The sequence below is a fragment of the Rana temporaria genome, chromosome 1 (genome assembly GCF_905171775.1).
Source record: "Rana temporaria chromosome 1, aRanTem1.1, whole genome shotgun sequence".
NCBI classification, from domain to species: Eukaryota; Metazoa; Chordata; class Amphibia; order Anura; family Ranidae; genus Rana; species Rana temporaria.
Genome location: NC_053489.1, coordinates 98,440,206 through 98,463,749, shown reverse-complemented (window position 1 = coordinate 98,463,749; position 23,544 = coordinate 98,440,206).

Sequence of the window (23,544 nt, the reverse complement as noted above, 5' to 3'; positions counted from 1 at the left end):
TTCTATCTATGGAACTGATCCACAGAATCAGTTTCACATAGATAGGGAGAAGATCCGACATGTGTAAGGGACTTACACTGCCGGATCTTAGGATGCAGTACCGCATCAGCCGCTGGGGGCATTTCTCGTCGAAATGCCGCTTCGGGTATGCAAATTAGCACTTACGGAGATCCACGAAGCTTTTCAGCTTCATTTTTTCTCCGTAAGTATTAGTTTGCAATCGTAAAATTAGGGCTGCTTTTACAAGGCCTAAACTGTTTAGGCCTTGTAAAAGTAGACCCTTCTCTCCCGCGTCGCCGTCTTTTTTTTTTTCAAATTTTTTTTTTTTCCCGCCGCAACTCGTATTTTTTTTTTTACGCCCGTCGCGATTCTCAAAACCCGGCGCAACGTAAAACCGCGCAAAGCACGTCGGGAAAATGACGTTGTGAGCAGTACGGCCAGCGCGGTGGCGGAGCGCGCCTAATTTAACTGGGACTCGCCCCATTTGAATAGGAACGCCTTGCGCCGGCCGGATTTAAGTTACACAGCCGAAAATTTCTAGGTAAGTGCTTTGTGGATCGGGCACTTAGGTAGAAATTTTCCGGCCGTGTAACTTAAATTGAAAAAGTTACGTTGCGCGGGTTTTTGTGGATCTGGCCCTTATTCGTTGTACTTACTTAAAATGTTACTATGGGCCAGATCCACGTAGCAGATCGTAATTTTCGGCAGGCGTAGCGTAGTAACGCTACGCCGTCGCAACTTTAAGAGGCAAGTGCTGTGTTCACAAAGCACTTGCCCTCTAAAGTTACGGCGGCGTAGCGTAAATCTGCCGGCGTAAGGTGATAAATGATAAAGATGTGGGCCTGTTTTATGTTAATTTTACTTGACCCGACGTAAATTACGTTTTTTCGGAACGGCGCATGCGCCGTCCGTGGGGGTATCCCAGTGCGCATGCTCGAAATTAACCGCAACAAGCCAATGCTTACGACCGTGAACGTTATTCTACGCAAAGCCCTATTCGTGAACGACTTATGCAAACGACGTAAAATTTTCAAAATTCGACGCGGGAACGACGTCCATACTTAACATAGGATACGCCTCATTATAGCAGGGGTAACTATACGCCGAAAAAAAAGCTTACGGAAACAACGTAAAAAAATGCGCCGGCCGGACGTACGTTCGTGGATCGCCGTATCTAGCTAATTTGCATACTCTACGCGGAAATCGACGGAAACGCCACCTAGCGGCCAGCGTAAATATGCACCTTGGATCCGACGGCGTACTAAGACGTACGCCCAGTCGGATCTAGCCCAGCTTCAGGCGTATCTTGTTTTGTGGGTACAAAACAAAGATACGCCGGAGCAAACTAGAAGTTACGCGGCGTATCAATAGATACGCAGCGTAACTTCTTTGTGGATCTGGCCCTATATTTCTGCTAATTGGGATGTTATACTCTCCCTGTCAATATTTGTTTACAGTAGTGGCCGTCCATACGGAGTACAGGTGCGCCTCCCCCTAATCATTGCGCCCGGCCCTAATCTACATGCAGGGTAACGGACGCATGGATTTCAATTGTTTTTTTTTAAGCATGTGTTTAGAGCCTGAGGCTCTGATTGGCTTCAAAAAAGCGTGAGCCAACCAGTTGTGTGACAATAGCGAATTAATTTTCGCCTCCTTCCCATTCGTCTCCCACAGCGTGGGGGTTTAGATCTCTGCCTTTCTGTCCATCTCCTGTTGGTTTTCCACCCCCCCATAAAACGAGGAGCACCAGCCGCCAATGTAATATAAGAGGGCTGGTTCACTCCCAACTTTCTGAGATGGGAATGAGGAACACCTATTAGCAAAGTATGTAGCAATAGGACACACCCCTTGTCACGCCCCTTAAAGGAGAATTGTACCATTAAAAAAACATTATTGGTTGAACCCACAGGTGCTTTTTTTACCACCACTATTCCTTTATACTGGCTTTTGAATGTTCAAATGCAGCAATTTAGAAATTGGATGAAAGATTTAGCATTGGAAAACACTTTTTTTAAAAGTGCAACTATATAGATCAGACCAAAATGAGGGACAAATGAGGAGGAATGGGGGACCGAGGGACATTGATCCAAATCAGGGACAGTCCCTCGAAATCAGGGACAGTTGGGAGCTATGCTATTGTGCTGCTGTATGTGTGCATTGATGCACTGGGTTACCATTAATTCAGATTTTCACTTGACACGCTAAAGCTGGCCAATTTTTGATTTATCTATGGGCAGGCTGACTGTACTGAGGATGATCTCGCGATCAACTTTAGTACATCCAGCCTGTCTTCTTTTTTTTCCGTGTGATTACTGCCACCAGCAGTAATCATTGTAATCATGGGGAAATCAAGCAATTTTTTTTCCTTCAACCCACAGTAAAGGATAGAAACTTGCTTAATGCATGGGAATCCTAAGGCCAACACTACTGGGAACATGTGCCTTGGCATTTTTTTTTTTCGACACTGAATGCTGCACATAAACACGTGCTGAATGCTGCACATAAACTCTGTTCAGAAATGTATGGAAAATCTCGAAATACTCAGTTCCCAAGCCTTTCGAGGTTCAGCCGAAATGTCCTTGGACCTTTCCAAGTGTTTAAGAGGCTCTACGGCGCCCCCCCACCTCTGGCCACATGCGGTATTGCATGACATTGAAGTCAATGCGCACAAATTATTTTAGGTTTCATTGACTTCAATGGGGAAACTCGCTTTAATATGCAAGTGCTTTGATTACGAGCATTCTCTTGGAACAGATTATGCTCGGAATCTAAGGTTCCATTGTATCTGACACTTCCAAGTGTATTGGATGTGGTGCCCCTGCTGGATACAGTGATCCACTCACCAGTCCTTTTGTCACTAATGTTTCCTGCAGTAAAGTATGTAGGGGACCAGGCATCCGATCACACATACAACTGTCAATTTCTGGAGGTTGTTAGCTCTTCAGTAGAGCAAAGATCTTCACTCTCCAGACAGTTAAGTCATATTTTTTTTATTTTCTATACAGGCTGTCTACTTTTGTTTCTTATTCCTTTGACAGTGTTGTTTTAAAGTACTATTAAATCCTTGGAGAAAAAAAAAACAAGCAATGTATTTGAATGTTGTAAAAATTGACAATAAATACCAAGGCCCAGATTCTCATATCTCGTGTGTAAAAACTATGCGGGCCGTAACCTATCTCATTTACGTTACGCCGCCGCAAGTTTTACGGGCAAGTGCTTGATTCACAAAGCACTTGCCTGTAAAGTTCTGGCAGCGTAGCGTAAATTCCCCGGCGCAAGCCCGCCTAATTCAAATGATCTAGGTAGGGGGCGGTGGATCTTTAAATTAGGCGCGTTCCCGCGCCGAACTTACTGCGCATGCGCCGTCCCTAAAATTTCCAGACGTTGCATTGCGCGAAATGACGTCGCAAAGACGTCATTGGTTTCGACGTGAACGTAAATGGCGTCCAGCCCCATTCACGACGACTTACGCAAACGACGTACATTTTTAAATTTCGCGCGGGGAAAGACGGCCATACTTAACATTGGTTGCCCCTCATATAGCAGGGGCAACTTTACACGTCGCAAATCTAACGTAAACGTCGTATCTTCACTGCGTCGACCGCGCATACGTTAGGGAATTCGCGTATTTGCTAATTTGCATACTCGATCCAGGAAAACGGCGGAGGGCGACACCTAGCGGTGGAAAACAAATTAGCATTTAAGATCCGACAGCGCAAGAGCCTTACGCCTGTCGGATCTAATGGTTATCTATGCGTAACTGATTCTAAGAATCAGTCGCAAGATACGACGGCCCAAATTTTTCCAATAATCCTTTTGTAAATATTTTTTCTACTAATCTCAAATTGCCAACGCATCTCTTCTAGTCCTGTACGACCCTATTTACTGCTGACCCCTCCTGCACAGGATCAACTGTCTATCAAATGCAAGTGTGCAGAAAGCAGGGAGTTTCACTCATGTCCTGCCTCTCTATGCTGCATGTGCGATTCAGTGTGGTCTGGGGGGGGGGGTATGCTGCGGAGGCTCAATAGAGACCCAACTAATACCAAGAGCCACCGTAGATAAGGAAGCTGATCTGTCAAATAAAACAAAAGTATCCCTAGCAGGGAGGAAGAGACCTGGGCTAGATTCAGGTAGGGGCGCGCATAGTTACGGCGGTGCAGCGTATCGTATTTACACTACGCCGCCGCAACTTACAGGAGCAAGTGCAGTATTCACAAAGCACTTGCTCCGTAAGTTGCGGCGGCGTAGCGTAAATGGGGCCGGCGTAAGCGCGCGTAATTTAATGTGGAAGGGGGGCGTGTTTTATGTTAATGTGTACGCCGCAACGACGTATTGGTTTCGACGTGAACGTAAATTACGTCCAGCCCTATTCGCGAACGACTTACGCAAACGACGTAAAAAATTCAAATTCGAAGCAGGAACAACGTCCATACTTAACATTGCGTGCGCCTCACAGAAGCAGGAGCAACGTTACGCCGAAAAAAGCCTTACGCAAACGACGTAAAAAACTACCCGCCGGGCGCACGTACGTTTGTGAATCGGCGCTAACTAGGTCATTTGCATACTCTACGCCGAAAACAACCGGAAGCGCCCATAGCGGCCAGCGTAAAAAATGCACACAATTATACGCCGCCGCATTCAAGTTACGTCGGCGGATGAGCCTATTTTTTCAACATATCTGCCCTGGAGAATCAGCGTAAAGATACGCCGGCGCAGATTTGAAATTACGGCGGCGTATCTGCTACGTGAATCTAGCCCATTGTATATATAACAGGGGCAAATAATGTAGACAAACACATGTAAAATGTACACCATTTTTAGATGCCTGCTTTCTTAGCGCTTCCTGTGATAAATGATAAGAAGTAGCACACTCCAATAGATAATATGTTGAATGGAAGTGCCTTCAGACTCAATTGTGCATAGAGAATTGAGCCACGTTTATACTGCACCACTTAACCTGCAAATGTAGCTGGACGGGGTTGTACACATGCTGTTTTAGGGATGCTTTGCTTCACAGCCCAGCAAAAATGACCCCCGTTTGCATAATGAAGGAGGCCCCGCCACAAACAATGTAGCCAGCCAGTCAGCGTTGCAGTAGTCCCATTCGACTGTCAAAAAGAAGGTGGCATTGTCGCCTCCGGAATGCCTGTCAGCAGCGCCTGCACCGCTCATTTTAAAAGTTTTCCACCGCAGAGAATGCTCTTCATAAGAGCGACACAGGTGTACATGAACCCTAAGGTAAGGTGGACCAGATTTTTAATGAAATCCGGGGACATATTTTTTTTACTAGTAATGGCAACAATCAGTGACTCTCTGCCCGTCGCCGCCCACCTCACAGCCTCTCAAGTCTTACTCTTTGGGCCCCCGGCTACTACTGGATGAGGAGCGGAGGAAGATCACTCCGCCAGGGAAGGCAAAGAGATAGGCAGGTGGCTTGCCAGGATTTGAGCCAAGGCAGAAGAAAATGCGAGCGAAGCTGAATGGGCATGGGCCCGAAACTGAAGAAATATTCCCTCTGCTCCGACCAGCACATGATCATCAGAAAGGGGCACAGATAATGGGAAAAATACAACCCCCCTATTCTAGTAGGCACGGCGGAGCGGGGTGTGTAATTCTAAGTTTTTAATTTTAATCTGCACTGATTGTCTTCGAAATTGCCCCTGCCCCCTATTAAATCCAATCTGGGGACAAAACCAGGGACAGACTTGGTCCGGGGACAGTGTCCTCAATCAGGGGACTGTCCTCTGAAACTGGGGATGTCTGAGTCACCCTACCCTAAGGGAAATGTCACAATCTTAGGCAAATCCTAGGGCAGCATTTAAATTTAGTTTTTATTAAGCTTGGTAAACAGTAAAGAAAAGGCCTGGAATGGGATGTCTAGCATTAAAGTGGAGTTCCACCCATTTTTTTATGTTTGTCTGTGCTGCATGCCCTAATTCATAGTGTTCAGAATGGACAATTTGTATTTATTTTGTTGCTTGTAAATACCTTTATTTTGTAGTCCTTCATTACTTCCTCCTCCTTATTGGCCTAGGCTATTAAGTCACAAGGCTATTTTGCAAGGGTTTCTGGGATAGGCATCATGTATCCCAGTAGTCCTTGCAATAGCCCTATTTGCATAGAGAAGGGGGGGCAACTTCCTCTGACACTCTGTTGCTATGGAAACCTGACTGAAACCTATTACATCGCTTGTGCAGCACTGAGCATGTGCAAAATCTGCAAGCCTGAAATCCAGGATGTCATACAGTCTGGCTTCATGATGCCCACACTTAAGATGGCCACGGTCTATTTCTAGATTATAAACAAACTAAATGCTCTAACAACCTAACAAAACGGACCTTAGTTTACAGACAACTTTACTAGACTACATTAAGCTTGTGTATTACAGGGGTATTTATATTAAAAAGTGAAATTGTGGGTGGAATCCCCTTTAAAAGGAGGGCCTACATGACTGTGTTTGCAGCCTAGCCTGTAGTTAGGTAGGTTAAGAGACCCTACCTGATTTGACGGAAGCAGGGCCTGGTAGGGTGTGGCAGAGTGGGGACAATAGTGGTCTAGTAAGCAGGGGGTGTTGATTGAGGGTCAGTTGGAGTTGGTCAGCCAAGGAGAATACTTTTACCTTCCTCCCTCCCCCTAATTGTTACTGTTGATTTGTTTGCCTTTCTTTTTGTTTCTTTCCTTGTTGACGTTTGGAAGAGGTTATGTTCAATTCTCTTGCACGCTATCTAGTGTGAGGGTCTAGCGGAGTCATAGCAGTCGGCATTGCTCTCAGGCTTTTGAAGGTGGGCATGGTCAAAATCATAGGCGTGCGGACAGGGTGTGCCGGATGTGCCAGGCACGCCCTAATCACCCCATGCGCATTAATGTTATCACTCTGTGTAGCAACAGGAACATGGGAAAATGGGAGGAAAAACCCCTTTTACCGGCTTAGCCATAAGAAAAGTGTTTATGCTCTTCTCTTCACAGTGCCAGCAGGGAGGTCAATGTGCCAGGGTTATAAATATGTAGATACATACACATGCAAGTGTGTTTGAGTTTAAAGGGGTTGTAAAGGAAACATTTTTTCCCCTATATAGCTTCCTTTACCTTAGTGCAGTCTTCCTTCACTTACTATCCTTCGATTTTGCTTTTAAATGTCCTTATTTCTTTGAGGAAATCCTCACTTCATGTTCTTCTGTCTGTAACTCACCACCGCTAATGCAAGGCTTTCTTCCTGGTGTGGAGAACGCCTCTTGAGGGGCGAGTAGGAGTGTCAGGTTGCCCCACTAACACACAGCTCCTTTCTCTATCTAGCAAAGTAGAGAGTGTCCTGACCCTCCTGCTTGCCCCCCTCCCCCTCAAGAGGCTTTCTCCACACCAGGGAGAAAGCCTCGCATTACTGTGTGGAGTTACAGACAGAAAAGGAAGTGAGGATTTCTCAGAAGAAATAAGGACATTTAAAAGCAAATGGAAGGATGAGGTAAGTGAAAGAGGACTGCATTAAGGTAATGGAAGTATTTAGGGAAAAAATGTTTTTCCTTTACAACCCTTTAAGGGAGACATCCTAATGCAGAGGTGGGCAAACTACGGCCGGCGGACCTTTTAATCCGGCCCCGGCGCGGATCGCTAGAATAGCATTGTAGTGGATGGCCGTGGCTGAACTACCGCCATAGCGACCCATGCGGGCGCTATGGGGCCCGCAGCTGAGTGAGGTTCGGGGGGGCCGCAGTCCGATATTTGTTTATGACCGGGCGCACAGCGGAGGTATGCGGGGACCGCGGCCCTGGAGAGGGTTAACACAGGCCGCGGTCACCGCTTACCTCCCTCTATGCGGCTGTGCCTGTGTCTCTCTAGTCTCCAGGCTCTCCTGCCCAATGTCATCTATCATCAGAGCAGGGCTGGGAGAAGCCGGAGACACTGAACAGCATGAGTGCTGTGCAGGGGATCCGTGGTTGTAGGAAGCAGGTCGGATCAATCAAAACAGCTATTGCTGTCCCCGCACACGCTCTGCTGCCTGCAGTAGCTAGGCAACGCCGACGCTGCCAGGGCTGGGGCCGCTGATGACGTATGACGTCTGGAGACCCCGCCCACCCAGACAGATTACGTCCATTCAAAAAACAACAGGAGGGAGGAAGACACGTGTGAAGTGAAGCCATCAGATCGGGAGACAAGTAAAGGAGACACAGAAGAAGCAAAACAGGTAAACGAGAAAGGGGGTAATGGAGGAGGAGACAGGAAAGTGTAAATCGATAAAGATGAATGGTGGCACTGGCAAAAAGGAGATAAGAAAGGGGGAAGAAGAGGGAAGAACAGATAGAAAAAAAAGGGGACTATATAAAGAGAAAAATAAGGAAAACAGAAAAGCAGAGGAAAATAAGAGAAAAAATACGAGTGAAAAATAAAAAGATGATAGAGAAATGAGAATAGGAAAAAAGGAAGAAATGAGTGGGAAAAGGAGACAAATTAAGAGGATAAGGTACAACTGAGAAAAATTATGAAAATAAACTTAAAAAAAAAAAACTGGTGGCACACTGGCAGCAATTGATGGCACACTGGCAGCAATTGATGGCACACTGGTGGCACACTGGCAGCAATTGATGGCACACTGGCAGCAATTGATGGCACACTGGTGGCACACTGGCAGCAATTGATGGCACACTGGCAGCAATTGATGGCACAATGGCAGCAATTGATGGCACACTGGCAGCAATTGATGGCACACTGGTGGCACACTGGCAGCAATTGATGGCACACTGGCAGCAATTGATGGCACAATGGCAGCAATTGATGGCACACTGGCAGCAATTGATGGCACACTGGTGGCACACTGGCAGCAATTGATGGCACACTGGCAGCAATTGATGGCACACTGGTGGCACACTGACAGCAATTGATGGCACACTGGCAGCAATTGATGGCACACTGGCAGCAATTGATGGCACACTGGTTTATGTATGTCTTAGTGATTGATTAACATCACAACTTCATTGATTTGAAATTGATACCCTTATTTTTTGTATGATTTTTGCTTTTGCTCATCACTGCCACACACATGCAGCCATGCATTGCACGTGTGTGGCAGTAATGAGCAAAACTAAAAATCATACAAAAAATCATACAAAAAAAAGCTATCAATGAAGTTGTGATGTGAATCAATCACTAAGACAATAAGACATACATAAACCATAATTTTCACTAATATGAGTCACAAATAGTGAAAAATGTTCATTGTTTTGGGAAATTTTGTTTAATAATTTTTTTTTCTTGTAAGGCAACCTCACTTTTTCATTGTTTAACTATAACAAGTACTCGTACCAGTTGTCCAACAATGATATTTACTGCTTTTTATAAAGAAATACAATTGATTTTATGCAGTATTGAGTTTAGCCTTTTGGCCCGGCCCTCCAAAATATTTTTAGTTTCTCATGTGGCCCCATCGAAAAAATAATTGCCCACCCCTGTCCTAATGCATTAGGCTGCACACACCTATGGTCAAAATTGTCTGTAGAGAATGATGGGTTGGGCTTAGGGTGACCACATTTCCAAACTACCATTCAGGGACACCCCCCTTCCCAAAAATCAGCTTGTGCTGTAACGAATCACAGCACAGTGATTGGACACAAGAGGCGGGATTTATGATTTCTCCAATCACAAGCAGGGGGTGGGGATTGTGCTTCCCCAGGCATTCCTGGCCAAAGCAAGTACCGTCAGTGAGTAAAGCGGTGATGTGGTGGCCTGTTTTGGGGGCATCAGATTGGCCCGGGGGGGGGGGGGGGGGTGTCAGTTTCATTCTGGGACGCGTGGTCACCCTAGTTGGGCTCATCTTTGGTATGGGTACCTTCCCGAATATGTGACGTCAGTAAGGCGATATCGGTATTGGGGCTGTATTGGGTGGTAACTAACTGTCCCCAAATCTGTGTAATTGTGGCTGGGGGCCATGGTATGAAACTTGGTGCTTGTTACAGCCGATTCAGAAGACCATGCTTGCCTCCAAATACCTGGACTTAAGAGAGTATCATACATTAGCAGGGTAAAGTTTATCTTTCATGGAATGTAATAAAAATATGTATTTTTTAAAAGTGTATTTTTGTTGATAAAGGGCTGCTATGGCAGTTTCAAATCAAGTCTAAGGTGGCCGTGTCTTATTTATAGAAGGTGGGTAAGGCAGAAAGTCTGGTATGGTCTTGGCAGCCGGAAAATCAGCAATACATCAGTCATGTTTATTAGTATGTAAGAATGTCAGTTGCATTTCTCTGTTAACAGTAACGTTGTGCTGAAACTAAATATAGTCAGGTTTGACAAAGTTAGAACTGGACATAAAGTACTTCTTTATAACGCTTCCAAAAGATATTATGTAAGCCCACCCACTCAGCGTGGAGGATTTTTCCCAGTTGATAGAAGGACGGGCTGAGCCATTACACATTCGATTTTCGGAGAACATCGCGTTTATCTCTGAGGTCCTGTATTCGTGGACACCCCATCGCTGTTGCCCTTATCCTTGGTCTTAGTGTGATGTCCTTCCGGAACATGGACTGCTTCAATGAAACTTCAGGTAAGGAGCCTATGGTGGAACATACGATCAAAAACCTATAAGCCTAAAGATAAAATGTCCATTAGAAAAGAATATTTAGACATGCAGGAAAATCACCAGACAGACAAAATCAAATATTTTTTAATAGTCTGCTATTATCTGGATTATTATAAAAAAGGTAATAATAGGTGACCCCTCCGCTCCCCCCCCCTCTTTTTTTTCTTTTCCCTTCCTCTCTTTCCTTTCTCTCTTCTTTTTTTTTTTCCCTTTTAACCTTTCCTTAAAGTGGAGGTTCACCCAAAAACTAAATTTTTAACATTAGATTGATGCTCATTTTGGGAAGCAGAATCGGGTGTTTTTTTTTAAATCGAAGCAGTACTTACCGTTTTAGAGATCGATGTTCTCCGCCGCTTCCGGGTATGGGCTGCGGGACTAGGCGTTCCTATTTGATTGACAGGCTTCCGACAGGCTTCCGACAGTCGCATACAGCGCGTCACGATTTTCCGAAAGTAGCCGAACGTCGGTGCGCAGGCGCCGTATAGAGCCGCACCGACGTTCGGCTTCTTTCGGGTACTCGTGACGCGATGTATGCGACCGTCGGAAGCCTGTCGGAGGCCTGTCAATCAAATAGGAACGCCCAGTCCCGAAGACCATACCCGGAAGCGGCGGAGAAGATCTATCTCTAAAACGGTAAGTACTGCTTTGGTTTAGAAAAAAACACCCGATTCTGCTTCCCAAAATGAGCCTCAATCTAATGTTAAAAAATTTTTTTCGGGTGAACTCCCGCTTTAATAAATAACTGAAAATTTGGTGTGTTCAGGATAGCACTTTTTACCCAATTTTAAACTTCCCTTTATGATGTGTTGGATCCCCCTGGCGGTTCGGGGGTGTGGTCCCCCCCCCCCCCGGGGTGGGCTCGTTCCGGGCAGGATATGCCTGGGGCGTTTCTCCCCAGGGGGTTGGGGATGTCTTGTATTTCTCTACTTTCTTTGTGGTTTTCTGTATTAATGTGGAGTATTGATAATGCCTCGCAAGTTTGCATTAATCGTTCTGTGAAGTTACCGCTTTATTGTATCTGACACATCTTTAAATAAAGAATAAAAAAAAAAAAGGTAATAATAAATATAATTGGTGTGCTGTCTTGAGAATGATTGTCTTCAGGGTTCAGAGCTTCCCAATCTATGGAGCTCATAGGCTGACCACCCACACTATTGCTTTCCAGTTGCTGATTACTCAACATCAGCATAATCTGAAACAATTAATATATGGCGTGTCTCAACCTGCTCTGCAGAAAAGTGCTTTTTGTCTCAAGTGACAGATTTGCTTTGTTCAATTTAAATACTTCACAGAAAGATGGCGCAAATCAACTGAGTGATGTAATAATGGAACTGAGTGATGTAATAATGGAACTGAGTGATGTAATAATGGAACTGTGTGATGTGATAATGGAACTGAGTGATGTGATAATGGACCTGTGTAATGTGATAATGGAACTGTGTGATGTGATAATGGAACTGTGTGATGTGATAATGGACCTGTGTGATGTGATAATGGAACTGTGTAATGTGATAATGGAACTGAGTGATGTGATAATGGAACTGTGTGATGTGATAATGGAACTGTGTGATGTGATAATGGAACTGTGTAATGTGATAATGGAACTGAGTGATGTGATAATGGAACTGTGTGATGTGATAATGGAACTGTGTGATGTAATAATGGAACTGTGTGATGTGATAATGGAACTGTGTGATGTGATAATGGAACTGTGTGATGTGATAATGGAACTGTGTGATGTGATAATGGAACTGTGTGATGTGATAATGGAACTGTGTGATGTGATAATGGAACTGAGTGATGTGATAATGGAACTGAGTGATGTAATAATGGAACTGTGTGATGTGATAATGGAACTGTGTGATGTAATAATGGAACTGTGTGATGTGATAATGGAACTGTGTGATGTGATAATGGAACTGTGTGATGTGATAATGGAACTGTGTGATGTGATAATGGACCTGTGTAATGTGATAATGGAACTGTGTGATGTAATAATGGAACTGTGTGATGTAATAATGGAACTGTGTGATGTGATAATGGAACTGAGTGATGTGATAATGGACCTGTGTAATGTGATAATGGAACTGTGTGATGTAATAATGGAACTGTGTGATGTGATAATGGAACTGTGTGATGTGATAATGGAACTGTGTGATGTGATAATGGAACTGAGTGATGTGATAATGGACCTGTGTAATGTGATAATGGAACTGTGTGATGTAATAATGGAACTGTGTGATGTAATAATGGAACTGTGTGATGTGATAATGGAACTGTGTGATGTGATAATGGACCTGTGTGATGTGATAATGGAACTGTGTGATGTAATAATGGAACTGTGTGATGTGATAATGGAACTGTATGATGTAATAATGGAACTGTGTGATGTGATAATGGACCTGTGTAATGTGATAATGGAACTGTGTGATGTAATAATGGAACTGTGTGATGTGATAATGGAACTGTGTGATGTAATAATGGAACTGTGTGATGTGATAATGGAACTGTGTGATGTAATAATGGAACTGTGTGATGTGATAATGGAACTGTGTGATGTGATAATGGAACTGTGTGATGTGATAATGGAACTGTGTGATGTAATAATGGAACTGTGTGATGTGATAATGGACCTGTGTGATGTGATAATGGAACTGTGTGATGTAATAATGGAACTGTGTGATGTGATAATGGAACTGTGTGATGTAATAATGGAACTGTGTGATGTCATAATGGAACTGTGTGATGTCATAATGGAACTGTGTGATGTCATAATGGAACTGTGGGATGTACTAATGCAGGGGTTTCCAAACTGTGGCCGAGGGCCGGATGTGGCCCTTTGCTAGCCTTTATCCGGCCCTTTGCTAGCCTTTATCCGGCCCTTGGGGCAGTATTGCTCCCAACGTTATGAGGCACTATTTCTCCCAATGACACCAACAATGGGGCACTATTTCTTGCACTAATAGCAATGATTGAGCACTATTCCTCCTCCTACTGCCCACCAACACTGGGGCCATGTTTATTCTCACTGATGCTCGGCCCTGGTGCATTTTCTACCCCCATTGGTCAGAATCTGGCCCCCCCCAGAACTCTGAAAGACAGTAAACTGGCCCTTTGCTTGAAAAGTATGGAGACCCCTGTACTAATGTATGGAAAAGTCTGAAATAGTTTATTTATGAATTTTGCATTCTTTATAGGTTATACAAAGCATGCAGTGATATGATGTTTTTTGTTATTCTTAAACATTAACCACTTAAGACCCGGACCAAAATGCAGGTAAAGGACCAGGCCCTTTTTTGCGATTCGGCACTGCGTCGCTTTAACTGACAATTGCGCGGTCGTGCGACGTGGCTCCCAAACAAAATTGGCGTCCTTTTTTCCTCAGTTTAGGCTGATACGTATTCTTCTACCTATTTTTGTTTAAAAAGATCGCAATAAGCGTTTATCGATTGGTTTGCGCAAAATTTATAGCGTTTACAAAATAGGGGATAGTTTTATTGCATTTTTTTATTATTATATTTTTTTTTTACTACTAATGGCGGCGATCAGCAATTTTTTTTGTGACTGCGACATTATGGCGGACACATCAGACAATTTTGACACATTTTTGGGACCATTGTCATTTTCACAGCAAAAAATGCTATAAAATGCATTGTTTAGTGTGAAAATTACAATTGCAGTTTGGGAGTTAACCACTAGGGGGCACTGAAGGGGTTAAGTTTGACCTCATATGTGTTTCTAACTGTAGGGGGGTGGGGCTGGACGTGTGACATCATTTATCGCTTTTCCCTATATCAGGGAACAGACGATCAATGACAGCGCCACTGTGAAAAACGGGAAAGGTGTGTTTACACACACCTCTCCCTGTTCTTCAGCTCTGGGGACCGATCGCGGGACTTTAACTTTTTGCTGTAATAAATATCCAAAAAATAAATAAATACATTTCTACAGTATATCAGTTTAGATGTTGATTAGTTTGCGCAAAAGTTATCGCGTCTACAAAATAGGGAATATTTTTATGGCATTTATTTATTTTTACTACTAATGGTGTGATCTTTAGCAGGACTTCGACATTGTGCTGGACAGATCAGACACTTTTGACACTTTTTTGGGACCAGTGACACTTATTCAGCGATCAGAGCTAAAAAATAGCCACTGATTACTGTATAAATGCCACTGGCAGGGAAGGGGTTAACACTAGGGGATGATCAAGGGGTTAAGTGTGTCCTAGGGAGGTGTTTCTAACTGTGGGGGGATGGGACTGACTGGGAGTAGAGAGAGATCGCTGTTCCTGATCACTAGGAACAGACAATTTCTCCCTAATTCCCTGACAGAACGGGGATCTGTCTGTTTACATTGACAGATCCCCGTTCTGTCTCTATAAGGAGCGATCGCGGGTGGCCGGCGGACTACAGGACCGCCGGTCACGCACATCCGCATTGCGCGCGCTACCTAGTGCTCTTAAAGCGTCTAATGTACACCGAAGACAGATTCGCCCAGGAGAGCCAACCTGCCGCTGTCTAATGACGGCAGCTGGTTGGCAAGCAGTTAAAGTAAAGCAGGGCCGTATTGCAAAAAATGGCCTGGTCATGAAGGGGGGTAAATCTTCCGGTGGTTAAAGGGGTTGTAAAGGTTCATGTTTTTTCACCTTAATGCATTCTATGCATTAAGGTGAAAAAACATCTGATATTTGCCGGCCCCAGCCCCCCCCCCCCCCCGTTTACTTACCTGAGCCCTCGAAAGTCCCGCACCGTGAAGAGCAGGCTTCTTCACCGGGCTTTTTGGCTGTTCTCGGCTCATTCATTGGATGATTGATAGCAGCGCAGCCATTGGCTCCCGCTGCTGTCAATCAAACCAATGAAGCGGCGCGACGGGGGCGGGGCCGAGTGATACAGTGGGCGGCTATAGCCACTGGCTGTATCACGGGAGTGCGCCCACAAGCTAACTCCCTTGGGAGAGAGCTTCCCATGAAGGGGGTTAGCTGATGCAGGGAGGAGCCGAGACAGCCGCCGAGGGACCCCAAAAGACCAGGATCGGGGCCACTCTGTGCAAAACAAGCTGCACAGTGGAGGTAAGTAAAACATGTTACACCAGGTGTCCCTAGCAGTCAGTATGCCCAGCGGATCGAGTGCCTCTTACATCAGGTGTCCCCAGCAGTCAGTGTGCCCAGCGAAGTGCCTCTTAGAGGCTTTTTCTTGAATCCAAAAAAATGCGTTCAGAAGCTGTGTTTAGAGGCAGTTGAAGCGCAAAACACGGCTAACCGCGGATAAATGCGGCACGTAAGACGTTTTTAGACACTGGTTTCTAGCTGTCAAGTTAAATCATTCAGGAGAGGCTGAACAACGTCCCTTGTACATGAGGCCTTATAAAGCTGTGCCTGGTATTATGGATCAATATGATTTTCACAGACAGACTCAGCAGTGTACAATTTTAACAGAACATATTTGGCTGTGGAATTCATTTTTTCTTTTATATTTAGCTTGGTTTACAAAAAGCAGAAGCATCCCAATCTGATTAAAGTAAACACAGCACATTTCATACGGTAGCAGCAACCCATGATCTTTCTTCAAATGGTAATAGACTTGCTTTGACAGGCAGATAGAAATTGGCCAGTAGTTCACTGTTACTGTGTCAGTACACACTGATGCCAGTACACACTGAGGCCAGTACACACTGAGGCCAGTACACACTGAGGCCAGTACACACTGAGGCCAGTACACACTGATGTCAGTACACACTGATGCCATTACACACTGATGTCAGTACACACTGATGCCATTACACACTGATGTCAGTACACACTGATGCCATTACACACTGATGTCAGTACACACTGATGCCAGTACACACTGATGTCAGTACACACTGATGCCAGTACACACTGATGCCAGTAAACACTGATGCCAGTACACACATATGTCAGTACACACTGATGCCAGTACACACTGATGCCAGTAAACACTGATGCCAGTACACACATATGTCAGTACACACTGATGCAAAACTGTCCTGCTGCTTGCCATTTTCTATCAAGTAATATTAAGAATTTAGACCCTTTGACACTGGGTCCACCTTGCGTTAGCACCGCTCATTTAGCGGCACTTTACCGATGTTTAAGTGCTGCTTTTTGGCCAGGGTTTAAAGTGCCTGTGTTGTGGCGCTTCCAAAGCACTTTTCAGGCTCTTTTGAAGCGCTGGGTCATTTAATTCACTAGGCAGGGTGTTTTGGGAGCGTCTCCAAACCGCCCCAAAGATGCTGCATTGCAGGACTTTGCTCAACATCCTGCAAGCGCCACCGCCAGAGTGTGAAAAGACCCACTGGAAATGAATTGGAGGTTTTCATGCTCTTTACAGCGGCTACTTCTAGCGCTAAAACACACCTGAAAACTGCTTTAATGTGAAAGAGGTCTAAGTGATCACAGATGATACAGCAGTGTTAAAACCGACCAGCAGGCAGGACATTATTAGGGAGACTATCAAAAAATGCACTAAGACCCCTTTCACACCGAGACGTTTTTCACCTGAAAAACGCCTCCCCTGCAGCCCCAGTGTGAAAGACAGAATGCTTTCACACTGGGGCTGCGTTTACAGGTTGTTAGAAAAATCCTGCAAGCAGCATCTTTGGGAGCAGTTTAGAAGTGATGTATACACTGCTCCTCCACCGCCTCTGCGGCCTGCCCAGTTGATGTGGCTTCACAGCCGGGCGCACACTGCGCATGCTTGAACCGCTCTGCATGCTGTGAATGGGACCGGGCAATCTTCTGGGACCTGTGACGTGTCCCACAAGATTACAGGGAGGGAGGGGGAGAGGTGATCTTCCTTCCGGCGCTGCTGTGGCCAGGGGAGGAAGTGGAAGTTGGGGTGCCTGTAAAAACAGGTACCAACCAAAAAAGGGGGTCACCACCAGCACTTAAAGCAGAAGTTCAATTTTTATGTGGAACTCCACTTTAACAAAAGCCCTATGAACATAAAATAAAAAAAACACAAAAGAAATCCCCAAAATTTCACCAATAAAACAAAAAGGGAAGCTTTGCAGATATTTTTTTTTTACAATTCAACAACAGTATTCGGCCACTAGTGGTGCGGTTTTTACCGCCGGCAATGCGTCTCTGCAAAGACGCATTGCCGGCGGTATAGCCGCGGTTTCCCATTGCTTTCAGTGGGCAGGAGCGGTGAAGGAGCAGTAAACACAGCCGCTCCTTCACCGCTCTAAAGATGCGCTAGCAGGACTTTTGGAGCGGTCCTGCTAGCGCACCGCTTCAGTGTGAAATCCATTGGGCTTTAACACTGAAGAAATACAGCAGCCGCTGTTTCAGGTCGGTTTGCAGACGCTATTTTTAGCACAATAGCGCCTGCAAACCGCCCAGTGTGAAAGGGGCCTTATAGTAAGGTAGTTGGAATAACTATAAGCCTCCCTAGTAGCCCTTCTAAGTCAGATGGCCTCAGTTCTGTGCAATACATTATGGGTTTAAAGAGAAATTCTCCAAGTTGAAACTGTACATAAATTCACCATGAATGCAAATTCGAACCTTGCCAGGACACACCTCAATTCCATGATAGTAGTAAATCCTAACCTCATCCTACATTGAAATATTCAGTGATAATATCATCCTTAAAAATTACCTGTATAGCTTGACACCATATGCTTTCAATCGCAAAGTTATGCTGTTCAGTTTCTAACTTAAGTTACATAGCTGGAGAAAATATTGTATTTGCACAGTTTGCATTCAGCAAATTATCTACTCTGGACAGTTTCTCAAGCTGGATGTATTTGTTATCAGCTGTGCTTAAAATTGAATCTGTTCTTTCTCTATGTAGGGCAAAGCAAAAGGGTTCACTTTAATATAACCCCTCCCCCAGCAGCACATACTAACTACAAACTACTATAGCAAAACTGATATTTATAAATGTTTGATTCTGCTGGGGATTCCTAAATTAATACCAGACTCTTGTCCTATTTAAAAAAATAAATACCAGAACCCGTGTAAGCAGGGCCGGATTTGCTCTCCCTGCCCCCCCAAGCCAGGTTCTGCAATTAGCCCCCCCCCCCCCCACCCAAATCCACGGAGAATGGTAACCGATGGCAGGGGCGGCATCTGTTAGTTCAAATATGTTTTTGTTTCTTTTTTTGTTTTACTTTTTTATTACTTTTTTATTTTTTATTTATTTGTAGCTTGTCGATTACTTTTTTTGTATACTTTTCTTTATATATATATATATATATATATATATATATATAATTTTTCTTATTCTTTTTTAATTACTTTTTTATTTTATTAATTGAATTATTGCCATCACACAGGAGAAAACAATTCCATGTGTTGATAGCAATTGGAGGTGACAGGTTCTCTTTATTGACCCTGTCACCTCCAAAACAGGAGTCCTAGCACTGTGCTAGAACTCCTGTCACAGTTGAGATGGGAAGGCACAGCTCACCCCTCTCACTGTGTACATCAGGGGAGGGAAAGGGGACGGACTCGGCGGCTAGGGGGAGAACAGAGTCCCGAAGACAGAGCCAGCAGAGAGAGTTATGTGGGGGGGGGGGGGGGAAGGGGGGGACGGAGGGCAGCACACATTTTACAAGTGATTTTGGCGACATCGCCACAATCACTTGTTTAACGAGCGAGCCCTGCTAGAAAGCAACTTAGCCCCTTAACTGTATGTTCCGGTCGTCGGGGGACTCCATGCCGCTGCCGCCCCTCTGTGCCCTGCCGCCCCGAGGCCTGGCCTCTGTGGCCTTGTGGGAAATCCGGGCCTGCGTGTAAGGGCTTAGCATAGAATTTGAATGGGGCACAGCAAAAAACAAGAAATAAAAGCATGAGATAGTTCCAAAATCCATACTAATTCATTTTCCAGAAATGCAGGAAAAGAAGAGGGAGGGGGGTCAGCATGCCACCCCCCCCCCTTTGCTAAAGATCCATACCAGGCCATGTGCTTTCAATATGGGGGGATACCTTGACTGGGGAAACCCCTTGACAAAGCACCTTGTGCCCATAGATGAGGGTCTCTTCCCCACAACCCTGAACTGTTGCTTGTGGGGTTTTAAGGGCAGGGGGTGGTGGTAGGTTGGTTTAAGGGGTACTCATTCCCAAAACAAACCAGACACCACACATTTTGACAAGTCCTTTCTTGAAAAATAGAAATATATGTCTCGTGATGTAAATCCATGGCCAATCACTTCGCCCAGAACCTTGCCAATCACAGTGAATGATACCCCCTGAATTCCAGAAAGAAAAAAAAAACATGGCAAATGGTCAACAAGTCCGATCACACACTACAGTTCTGGTCCCCGCCGCTAAATGTAAACAAAGAGACGGGGTATACTGTGTGGTTATAGTTGGACAATGGTGTGAGCCACTGTTAGTTATTTTGTTTACATGACCAGGGATCACAACCAGCAAATGAATAGGATCCAGTGACTATTTGCTAAGCACGCAGCCCGTGCCCTCACCTGCTGCATCCCTAACAGGCATGGACACCAGAAGAAGGAAGGTGTCATGTATAGTATTGGTAGAAAAAAACTACTTTATCTGACATTTGGCTCCCACTTAATGGGTTAAAAGGCCGACATTGAGAAGAAAATTCCTCCGAACTTGTGTTCCAACCAAACCTTTAGCTCGTCCCTAATACTACCTTTACATTTAAGCCTGCCATAGACGGATTGAAATTAGGCCGGATCAGCAGGAACCAGCTGAATTTCGATCCATCTTGGGCAGGCTTATTGTACTGTAGTCAATCTATCTATTGACTTTAGTACAACCAGCCTGTCAAGTTTTTTTTGTACGATTACTGCCTCCCACTGTCAGGATACAATAGAGCAGCAGGAGGGATTCAAGTGATTTTCATTTCTTCAATCCATGGTTGAAAGAAAGAAATTACTTAATGTGTGGCCAGCCTTACTCCCTCAGCACTCTATTTAGCTCTTGAGAATAAGGAAAGTAATAGACCTGGAAATGCATGCCTAGCATTAGTGGAGGGCCTGCATGACTGAGTTTGCTGTGCAGACTACAGTAAGACAGTTAAAGATGTTTGGTTTGAAAGAAAGAGTGAAGCCTCGTACACACGCTCGGTTTTCTCGGCCAGAACCAGCAAGCAAACTGCTGGCAGAGCTTTCTTGCCGAGTAAACCGAGCGTGTGTACGAGGCTTTCAGGTTTCTCATCTGGAAATCTGGCCAGAATCTCAACGAGAAAAATCGAGATCCTGCTCTCTATTTTCTCGTTGAGATTCTTGTCAGCCTGTTTCCCGACGAGAAACCAGAGAGTGTGTATACTTACCTGTCGCAGCGGAAACCCGTGCATGCTCGAAATGACTTTGACGCATGAGCGGTAGCTTCCACGGCATAGGTAGGGTGAAGCAAGATGGCAGCGACGGTATCAAATGTCACAAGCGCATGCTCGTCGTACGCGATGAGGTCACCGCGTTCTTGCCTTTCAAGAGAACCGCGGTTCTTTTAAAAGATCTGTGTGTACACTCGGGCGGCAAGAGATTCTTGGCAAGAATCTCGTCGGGAAAAACAACGTTTTTTTCCTGACAAGATTTTTGCCTGTGAGTACGAGGCTTAAGGCTTACCTTATTGGTTGACAAAGGGGGTAGGGTGTGGCTGGGGTGTGACACCCATGGTCTAGCAGAAGGGTGGAGTTCCTAGTGGGTCAGTGGGAGCCTGGTCAGCAGGGAAGACACTTGCCCACCCTCCATCCCATCACCTTATTCTGTTGTTGTCTTTCCCCAGAGGGGCAACGGGTGCTGTAGAGTGGCTGTTTCTCTGGGTGTTTTTTTTTTTTTGCAAGTGGTTGGGTTCGGCTTTGTCAGAGCAGCAGGCAGGGGTCTCAGGTTTTTGAAGGCGGGCATGGTTCAAAAACAGTAGGTGGAGTGTAATGAGTTGGGCCCATATCGGTATGGGTGTACATTCCCTACTCAGTGATGGCAATAAGGGTCTATCCATCATCAGGCTACATCAGGCGTTATAACTTGTAATAAATTGTCCCTGAGTCGGTGTAACTGGGGGCTGGAATAGGAACGTGGTGGTTAACTACTTAAGCCCCGGACCAATATGCTGCTAAATGCCCAAAGGCGTTTTTACAATTCGGCACTGCGTCGCTTTAACAGACAATTACGCGGTCGTGCGACGTGGCTCCCAAACAAAATTGGCGTCCTTTTTTACCCACAAATAGAGCTTTCTTTTGGTGGTATTTGATCACCTCTGCGGTTTTTATTTTTTGCGCTATAAACAAAAATAGAGCGACAATTTTGAAAAAAATTCAATATTTTTTACTTTTTGCTATAATAAATATCCCCCAAAAACATATATAAAAACATTTTTTTTCCTCAGTTTAGGCCGATACGTATTCTTCTACCTATTTTTGGTTAAAAAAAATCGCAATAAGTGTTTATCGATTGGTTTGCGCAAAATTTATAGCGTTTACAAAATAGGGGATAGTTTTTTTGCATTTTTATTATTATTTTTTTTTTACTACTATTGGCGGTGATCAGCGATTTTCTTCGTGACTGCGACATTATGGCGGACACTTCGGACAATTTTGACACATTTTTGGGACCATTGTCATTTTCACAGCAAAAAATGCATTTAAATTGCATTGTTTATTGTGAAAATGACAGTTGCAGTTTGGGAGTTAACCACAGGGGCGCTGTAGGAGTTAGGGTTCACCTAGTGTGTGTTTACAACTGTAGGGGGGTGTGGCTGTAGGACTGACGTCATCGATCGAGTCTCCCTATAAAAGGGATCACTTGATCGATACGCCGCCACAGTGAAGCACGGGGAAGCCCTGTTTACATACGGCTCTCCCCGTTCTTCAGCTCCGGGGAGCGATCGCGACGGAGCGGCTATAAACGAATAGCCGCGCCGTCGTCCCGGATCGCTCCCTGCGGGAATCCGCCCGCCGCACGCAGCGGGGGGGGGGTCCCGATCGGACCCCCCACCCGCTAGAAGGCAAGGACCTATATATATGCCCTTCTGCCTGTCCATGCCATTTTGCGGACGTAAATAGTCGTGCGGCGGGCGTTAAGTGGTTAATACAGCCAATGCGATTGAGTAAAATGTGTCTTCATTAACCTAAGACACATGAAAAAATCTGTTTTTGTATACATGGAATGGAATTATAAAAGCTTTTTTGTTATTTATGGTTGGTAATAAAAGGCTGCTATGGCCATTTAAATCCAACATATGTACGACTACCTTACGTACATATACGTCGGCAGAATGGCACGGGCAGGCAAAGCAACGTATCTGTACATTGCTTTGAATCTCCCGCCGTGAGCTCGATGTCTCCGCCTGTGTCCCGCGATCATGTCACCGAGCTGCAGAACGGGGAGATGTAAACAAGACATTTCCCTGTTCTGCCTAGTTTCAGGACCTGAGATCTACTGCTCCCTGTCCTCGAGAGCAGTTATCACTGTCGTGTCACTTGTAGTCCAGCCCCCTCAAAGTTAGAATCAGTTCCTAGGACACACTTAACCCCTCCCTCGCCCTCTAGTGGTAAACCCCTTCCCTGCCAGTGTCATTTACACAGTAATCAGTGCATTTTTATAGCACTGATCGCTGTATTAACCTGCCTGGCGGTATCCCCGAGCGTGACTCGGGGTGGTTTTTTCATGCTGTGATCGGTATACCCGAGTCACGCTCTGGGTAGCTGTGCAGAGTGTGCAGCGGCGCGGCTTACCTGCTCGCTGAATCCACAGACAAGTTACTCACCTTGTCCTCGCTCGATTCACAGTGTCCCCGTGTGCCGCCGATCTCTGTTCCCTGCGACGTTACGACGCACGGGGGCGGAGAACGGCGCCAAATTCAAAAAAGTAAATAAACACATTACATACAGTATACTGTAATCTTATAGATTACAGTACTGTATGTAAAAAATACACACCCCCTTGTCCCTAGTGGTCTGCCCAGTGCCCTACATGTACTTTTATATAATAACAATGGTTCTTTCTCCCTGCAAACTGTAGATTGTCCAAAA